Below are 6,045 nucleotides of genomic sequence, written 5' to 3'. Positions count from 1 at the left end.
TATTATACACAGTAAGGCATAATAGGGTGAATGGAATCCATTAACTGTAACTGGTCATTACTATTGAAATAAATATGCATGGTTCTTTGAAATGTCACATTGTCTAAATTACAGTAGTCTGAAAAGAAATATTATTTAACTTCATTCTGTGTACTATTTTCCTGTCATTGAGAAGTTATAAAAATTCACTGACTTCAGAATCAGAAAAGAACAACAGAAGTGTCTTCGTTAAAGGTCACCGTATTTCATCAGCAAATTCGGTGCAAACGATGGTTTGCAAACACAGGATTTCATCAGGTATCAGAATTTTCATAAACTCAATAAATCACAGTGAAAAAGTGGACTGAGTCCAGAATATCTAAACAAATTAAATGTCAACAACACATTTATTCCTCTTTGCTTCTGCAAGTCAAAACAGTCACATCCTGATCTTGTGGGTTATAATTAGGCTGAGCCCTGTCTCTGTAAAAGCAGAAGCTTGCCATCTACCCGCATATGCTTAGGAAGCCAGAAGAAAGGGCAGTGGTAATGCATAGGAGGAGTGTACAGCAGGTGGCTGAGCAGCACTGTAAACCTATTTATAAACCATAAGGCAGATTAGGTAAGTTCCAGATCACTGGTACTTTTCATTAGCCTAAATAAGTCTTGTTAAATAAGACACTAAAACTATTTCTTATAGATCAGCATCATTGCTTGTGTTACTTTATGCCTTCTGGAAGGGCTCTGCTTGGCTGGGAAGTGCTGGGCAGCATCCCTGCTGAATCCCAAAGCAAATCCCAGGCAGGGTACCACCTGCCACACTGGTAGAGGATGGCTGCGGCACCCACTAAATGGAGGAGTAAACAGTTAGCATGCAGCACTTGGATGGGAATGCCTGTGCAGAGAGGAATAAAGGTGTTGCTCTTTGTTCATGAGCCCAATGTTAAAAAAATGAATGTTATCCCATTCAAGAGCTTGCAAATTACACATTTTAAAATATATATTTTAAGAAAATCTTTGTGAAAGGATGTCAGTGCAGTTATAGCAAACTCTGCCACCTGAGAATTGTGGCTGCCAGCCTATTATTGCACATATTAAATATGCAATGCCATATAGAACATGTGAGGTAAAATTCTTTTTAAGTTACTGCTTGCTCAGCTGAGAGCATGGGAAGGCAACAGCTGGTTTGTAGAGAGTAATAACAAAGGCAGCAGCATTCCCTTTTGTTGCATTTTTTTTCTCTTAAGACCCTCGGAAAGAAAAAATATCTATTCACTTCTTCATGGTTTTTATTTCTTCTGTATGTAATGAAATGTCACTGCAAGCAAGAATAATGTAATATCTGCTCCTATCTGCGTGCTAATTTTTGTACCTTTCAGCTAGGAGAAACTCCCATTGATGGCTGTCTGTTTAAAGGCTTTTCTAAAATGCTCTGCTAGGATCTTGCTCCATGTATTTATACTTATACCCATTTAAGCTGTGTGGACAACGGTGCATGCTCACTATTCTTGTGCTGCTCCCTGTGGGAATACAAGAAAAACTGTTCAGAGCAGAATCTGTGGAGCAAGATAAACAGCATGAGAACCAAGGACACCTCTAGCAGAAGAGAGAACGTCTCACGGCTCTGATTGAATAAGCGCCTGTGTGAACGGTTGAAGAGTGTTTTGTAGAATGCTCTGTTGACATGTAAAGGTGGATGGGAAAGTTGTAGGGGTGGATGGGAAAGCTAGAAAAAGAAAACTTGTGAAGGTATGTAAGTGATATGAGAACTTGTAATAAACAATTTGGATCATTCACATCTGAGTCCGTGCATCAGACGCTGCAGCTCCCTCCACATCCATTGATGCTAACATCACATTTTTTCCTACCTGGTTGTAGTGGCACTACAGGGATGCAGTGGATGAGCAGCTCGTTACTCCTGAGACTGCGTTACATTGGTCAGCCATCAGCCCTGTAGCTGCTGCTATGCCTGTAGTGGTACTGACTCATGCGGCTCCTAGAGGAGGCACATGTCAGACTTGGCACTTCATGCTGTTTCCAGCAGAACAGATGAGACTTCTCCCATCTGCACGGGAGGGCCAACCTGACACAGAGCCAGCTAGCGCCTGGGGTACCAAAAAAGGAAGCCAAGGCAATCTGGCTGCTTTCTTCACGTGTTTGTCTCTGGCCTGGATCACTTCACAACCCCATTCAGATTCCCTGAAAAAATAACACGTAGATGGCCCCAAACTGGGACATTTGCTATTCTATGGGAAAAAGGCCTGAAATGGTATCTTGTTTTGAATGAAATTGAATTCTTACTTGTATTCAGACTCATATATGCTCATCTTACCCGATAAAACATACGTTTTCTTAATTTATTTACTCAGAATCATAGAATCAGAGAACAGCTTGGACTGGGAGGGACCTCAAAGCCCACCCAACCCCTGCCGTGGGCAGGGCTGCCCCCCACCAGCTCAGCTGCCCAGGGCCCCATCCAACCTGAGCGCCTCCAGGGATGGGGCACCACAGCTGTGCCAGCGCCTCACCATCCTCTGAGTGAAAATTTTCCCCCAGCATCTAATCTAAAGTCCAGACTAATATAAATACCAATCTAAAGATTTAGACTTGGTAAAGCCTAGCCTATCTTCTCAGAACAAAATCTCTGTTTTTAGACATGATGCTTGTGTTGGTAAAGAGGGGGTTGACTTCCACAACCATGCCTGATTTCCAAGGGTTAATCTTGGAAAATTCCATCTTTTTAGCTGAATGATATTTGCCTTAAACTTTTAAAGACAATAAACAAAGATCTGTTGTACTTTGACATTTCTGTTACAACCACAAGATAAGGAGAACAATATTACTGTGAATATTGAAGAAACCCAGAAGATAAGTGGGCTATGATATTTGATATCAGGTAAGATTCTGCACTGCTGTCCTTATTAAACCAAACCTCAAGATTAAATTTTATTATAAAATGTTCTCTTTTCTCTGTCACATTGTGTATTATGAGAAACGTCCAAAACAAGGCAGATCTCAGTAAAAATAGTAACTACATCATGTTAGTGTGTGAAACTGTGGTTACTTGTGAGAAACACTGTAGGAAAAGAATATTTTTTGTGAAATTATAACAAAAATCCCCAGTGCTCTGCTCAGATTTTGTCACAGTAATGTTTCTATCTATGTGTTCTCACAGGAATTCAAGTGATGTACTACATCATTTACAATCTGGCCTCATATTAGAATGACAAGAGATGCTGATAGAAAAAAAATCATTTTAATTGCAAGCATATGTTACTGGATATTCATTTTGTTATTTTTAAGCATTTAAGCATTATCCAGTCATTTATATTAATTTTTAACTGATCATGCCTCTCCACCAGGGAGGGTTCATGCTGGATATCAGAAAATATTTCTTCTCAGAAAGAGTGATGAGGCCTTTGAGACACAGGCTGCCCAGGGAGGTGGTGGAGTCACCACCCCTAGAGGTGTTCAAGAAATTGAGTGGATGTGGCACTGAGGGATGTGGTCAGTGGGCATGGTGTGATGGGTTGGTGGTTGGACTAGGTGATCTTAGAGGACTTTTCCAACCTTAATGATTCTGATTCTGTGATTCTATTCTGACTTGCAATCAGTACAGTCAGAGGGGACCAACTGAGGACTTCAAAAGCCATTGACGGTATGAGGAGTACAAACACTGGTAGCACATTTACCACTCTTCGGACTACAGCATCACATCTCTACTTAAATTCCCTTCAAGTTATTCTTCCAGCTAAGGGTGACGTGATACACTCCTGACACAGTACCGTGGGAAGATCTTACCATAAACTGGGAATTTTGGCAGACTTGTGAGCAAGTGTTTCAGACAATCAGTTTGACTGCCTGCCATGAACCACGAATCATCTCTTTAGGAGGCTACAGCAGGGCTTCTCCTGAATAACAAATCTCTGAGGCTTTGACAAGGAGGCCTGGTGGGAGATTTGGAAAATCCAGTAGATGGTCCATGGGTCTGATGCCCTAGCTGACCACATCTCAGGGATTCTTATTACTGGACTTGTCCTTGCTGGGTTCCACTGAGCGCCCACCTTTCTGGGAGGTATGAGGTGCGCTCCTGAGCACCTCTGTCCATGGAGCTGCACCTGGAGGGGATGCCATAGAATCATTAAGGTTGGAAAAGACCTCTAAAATCATCTCGTCCAACCATCAGTCCATCACCACCCTGCCCACTAACCACATCCTTCATGCCCTCCAGCACTCCATGCTGTGGGCTGATGCTCCGAGAGCAGAGGTGACGGCATTCACTTCAGAACCTCATCCCTCGCCTAACCCAAAGCACCTCACCACCCAATTCTGGGGATACGCTCTGTGTGGGGTGGCAGATGAAGAACCTGGTCTTTAAGGACCACGGTGCCCTAAACTCGGTGGCCATGCCTGTGTGGATGTTTTTGAGGTTCATATCCTCATGTGGGAAGTGCTGGGCTGGCCATTTGCAACCAATGGCACACCGCATCCAGCAGACTCCACAGGGTTTTCTCATTTAAACAACCATTGTAGCACTCCAGGAAAATGGGAGCTGGGATGGAGCATCCATTACGGTAGAGCTGCACCATGCTGCGATGCATCTGACACGCAGTGCATCCGGAAGCAGCTTTATTTTTCACCCACGTTTTTAATTCCCGTGAGCAGAGCAGGAAGCACAGCCCCGCAGGCTCCAGCAGCACAATCTGCAAGCCGAGATTACAGCTTTGTGAGTGCGGGAGATATTTCCATCCTCCTGATGGCTGAGCCGAGAGGGAAAAAGGGGAGGGGAACAAAAAACGTCCATCTATGAGGCGAAAGCTCCCGAACGAGGAGCCCCGGGCACAATCCCGCGGCACCAACCCCGGCCCGCAGCGGGGCCTCACCCGGCCACCGCCCTCAGCGGCCCCACCCGCAGCCCCGCGCCCGTTGCTCGGCAGCTGCGAGCCAACCGAGCCTGCCGGGAAGGCGGAGGGGCAGCACCACGGATAGCTCCTATTGGTCGAAGGAGGTGAGGGCGGAGCTCGAGGACGGCCGTCTTCTTCGCTATTGGCGGAGAGAGCCGTCAGTGCGGGGCGGGGGGCGGGGCCTCGCGGCTAGCGGGGCCGCGTTGAACGCCGCGTTTGGGTGGGGGAACGGAGCGAGGGGGCGGCGGCGGTCGAGGGTAAGCGAGCCGCCGGCTGCGAGGAGAGCGGCGCGAGGTAGGGAGCGGCGCGGGGGCCGTCCTCACCTGTCACAGGGCGCTCAGCCCTCCCTCCTCGCGGCCCCCGGGCTCCGGCCGCGGTCCCTCGCGGTAGCGGCCGGGCTGGGGCTGTGCTTTCGTCTAAGGGGACCCTCGTCCGAGGGAGGGCGGCAGGCAGGCAGGCAGGCTGTGCGCGCGGTGCCACCGGCTGTGCGCCGCCGCGCGGACGGACGCCGGCTGCCCTCAGGTAGGTGGGAGGGGGGTGGAGAGGGCAGACCCCGGGAAGGCCGCCTCTGGGCGCGAGGGCTCCACGCCGCCGTCGCTGCGGCAGGCGGCACCCCGGAGTGGCGCTGCGCGAGGGGGGGAGCGGCTGGGGGCTGCGGCTGGGGGCTGCGATTGGGGGCTGCCTCCGTGCGCGGGGCGGGGGGCGTTGCGAGGGCAGAGCCGCGCGACTCGTCGCTTCGGCTGTGGGAGGACGCGAAGCCGAGGAGGGTTGGGAAACCCGTTGGCGTGCGGAGAGCTTGTGGCGAGCAGTGTGGAGGTGCTGCGGTGCTCCGGGAGGGAAGTTGTGAGCGGTGCCCTGTCGGTCGCCGCGCCGCGCTGCCGAGGGATGCTGAGCGCCCCCGGCTCCCGCTGTCACCGGCTGCGCGCCGCCCCGCCTGACGGCGCTGCTTCGGCGAGCGCGATTCCCGCTCCCTACAGCGTTCTGCCCTCCGTGAGGGTGTGGAACTATCATTTTTCCCTCATCGCGTTTCAGCCTCAGGGCATCGAATTCATCCTTTCGCATAGTTTTCTGTGTTTGCTTGAAACAACGATAGTGTTCTTAGTGCGTGCGTTTTCTTGCTGAGCTGCAGTTTAAAAAAAAAAAAAAAAAAAAAAAAAAAGAC

At 48.9% G+C, this 6,045-nt stretch overlaps 1 protein-coding gene across 1 annotated transcript in view; it reads left to right on the top strand.

The window, feature by feature from the left end:
* The first annotated feature begins 4,793 nt into the window (after positions 1–4,793).
* Positions 4,794–6,045, top strand: part of LOC149915080 (uncharacterized) — a 59,585-nt gene continuing 58,333 nt past the window's right edge. The window contains exon 1 of the mRNA XM_090123777.1: positions 4,794–5,405. The gene's annotated coding sequence lies outside the window, so the exon portion shown is untranslated. The remainder of the gene's footprint in view (positions 5,406–6,045) is intronic.

This window comes from Phasianus colchicus, chromosome 24 (genome assembly GCF_987193195.1).
Source record: "Phasianus colchicus chromosome 24, bPhaCol1.hap1.1, whole genome shotgun sequence".
Classification (NCBI taxonomy): Eukaryota; Metazoa; Chordata; class Aves; order Galliformes; family Phasianidae; genus Phasianus; species Phasianus colchicus.
Note: the sequence above shows the minus strand (reverse complement) of the source record. Positions and strands in the feature narration are given on the sequence as shown.